Source organism: Populus nigra, chromosome 2 (assembly GCF_951802175.1).
Source record: "Populus nigra chromosome 2, ddPopNigr1.1, whole genome shotgun sequence".
Taxonomy (NCBI): Eukaryota; Viridiplantae; Streptophyta; class Magnoliopsida; order Malpighiales; family Salicaceae; genus Populus; species Populus nigra.
Genome location: NC_084853.1, coordinates 12,433,697 through 12,436,196, shown reverse-complemented (window position 1 = coordinate 12,436,196; position 2,500 = coordinate 12,433,697).

Below are 2,500 nucleotides of genomic sequence, written 5' to 3'. Positions count from 1 at the left end.
AGGAAAATTCATCGAGGGGACACGCTGACGAAACAGCGCTGGTTCAGGCACGGCGGGCAGTGTTGGAATCGGCAGCGCCGACGAAATCGGCAAAGTCGGCAGAATCGGCAGCGGGTGCTGGCGATGGGTCTGGACGGGCTGGATAGTCCAAGGCTCGACGAGAAAGACTGCTGGTTTAGACACTGGGGCAGTGGCAGCCCGCGGGACAGTGTCGGCAGATTCGGCAGCGCAGATTTGTGCGGCTGCAGGTTCGTCGGGGAAAATCGGCAGCGCAGATTTTGCGACGAACATGGGCTGGACGATGGACTGTCCAGGCCAGGCAGGAAAATTTGTCGAGGGGACACGCTGACGAAACAACGCTGGTTCAGGCACGGCGGGCAGTGGTGGAATCGGCAGCGCCGACGAAATCGGCAAAGTCGGCAGAATCGGCAGCGCAGATTTTTCGACGAACACGGGCTGGACGGTGGACTGTCCAGGCCAGGCAGGAAAATTCGTCGAGGGGACACGCTGAGGAAACAGCGCTGGTTCAGACACGGTGGGCGCAGTGTTGGAATCGGCAGCGCCGAGAAAATCGGCAAAGTCGGCAGAATCGGCAGCAGGTGCTGGCGATGAGTCAGGACGGACTGGATAGTCCAAGGCTCGATGAGAAAGACCGCTGGTTTAGACACTGGGGCAGTGGCAGCCCGCGGGGCAGTGTCGGCAGACTCGGCAGCAGTGTCTGCCGATTCGGCAGCGTTGGCTTGTTGGCGCGGGGGGCCGATGCGAGTGGGGACTTGGGCAGCGGGCAGTGAAAGCAAGAGTTTCCCCGATGCTGCCGGGAAAAACGCTCCCCGGGATGGCCGGGTGAGATGACCCGGCGGCCCGCGACGGGTCATTCAATTCCATGCCCCGTCAACATAACTCCCGATGTACTGTTTGCTTTTTCGGAAGAAGAGATCCATCCCCCCATCCTCGGCCAGCCAAAAACGCTCCAATTAATGGCCGGGTGAGATGACCCGGCGGCCCGCGACGCGTCATTCAAATCACTGCCCTATCGGCTACAACTGCTGATGGGTGGGATTAGAGGCCTGCCATGGTGGTGAGGGGCGGCGAGGACCGTGAAAGCTAGAGTTTTTCAGAGGCTGCCGGGAAAAAGGCCCCTCGGGTGGCGGGGTGCGAGGACCAGGCGCGTCATTCAATTCTCTTCCCTATCAACTTGGCTCCCGTTGGCGGGATTGGAGGCCTACTGTTTGTTACAGGGCTAAAATCGTCAGGGGAAGAGCTGACGAAACAATGCTGGTTTGGATGCAGGGGGTAGTGTTGGAATCGGCAGCGCGGACAAAATCGGCAAAGTCGACAAAAAAGACTGTTGGTCTGGACATCGGGGCAGCGGCAGCCATGCCGACAGGGGGGGAAATCGGCAGCGCAGATTTGTGCAGCTGCAGGTTCGTCGGGGAAATCGGCAGCGCAGATTTTTCGATGAACATGGGCTGGAAGATGGACTGTCCAGGCCAGGCAGGGAAATTCGTCAAGGGGACACGCTGACGAAAGTAGGCTCGTCGGTGAAAATCGGCAGCGCAGATTTTTCGACGAACAGGGGCTGGATGCTGGACCGGCCGGGCCAGGCAGGAAAATTCGTCAGGGGGGCACGCTGACGAAAAGAGGGGCTGCCGCGTGGAAAATCGGCAGCGCAGATTTTTCGACGAACATTCGTCAGGGGGGCACGCTGACGAAAAGAGGGGCTGCCGCGTGGAAAATCGGCAGCGCAGATTTTTCGACGAACAGGGGCTGGATGCTGGACCGGCCGGGCCAGGCAGGAAAATTCGTCAGGGGGGCACGCTGACGAAAAGAGGGGCTGCCGCGTGGAAAATCGGCAGCGCAGATTTTTCGACGAACATTCGTCAGGGGGGCACGCTGAGGAAAACAGGGGCTGCCGCGTGGAAAATCGGCAGCGCAGATTTTTCGACGAACATTCGTCAGGGGGGCACGCTGAGGAAAACAGGGGCTGCCGCGTGGAAAATCGGCAGCGCAGATTTTTCGACGAACAGGGGCTGGATGCTGGACCGGCCGGGCCAGGCAGGAAAATTCGTCAGGGGGGCACGCTGACGAAAAGAGGGGCTGCCGCGTGGAAAATCGGCAGCGCAGATTTTTCGACGAACAGGGGCTGGATGCTGGACCGGCCGGGCCAGGCAGGAAAATTCGTCAGGGGGGCACGCTGATGAAAAGAGGGGCTGCCGCGTGGAAAATCGGCAGCGCAGATTTTTCGACGAACAGGGGCTGGACTGGCCGGGCCAGGCAGGAAAATTCGTCAGGGGGGCACGCTGACGAAAACAGGGGCTGCCGCGTGGAAAATCGGCAGCGCAGATTTTTCGACGAACAGGGGCTGGACTGGCCGGGCCAGGCAGGAAAATTCGTCAGGGGGGCACGCTGACGAAAGTAGGCTCGTCGTGGAAAATCAGCAGCGCAGATTTTTCGACGAACAGGGGCTGGACGCTGGACTGGGCCAGGCAGGAAAATTCGT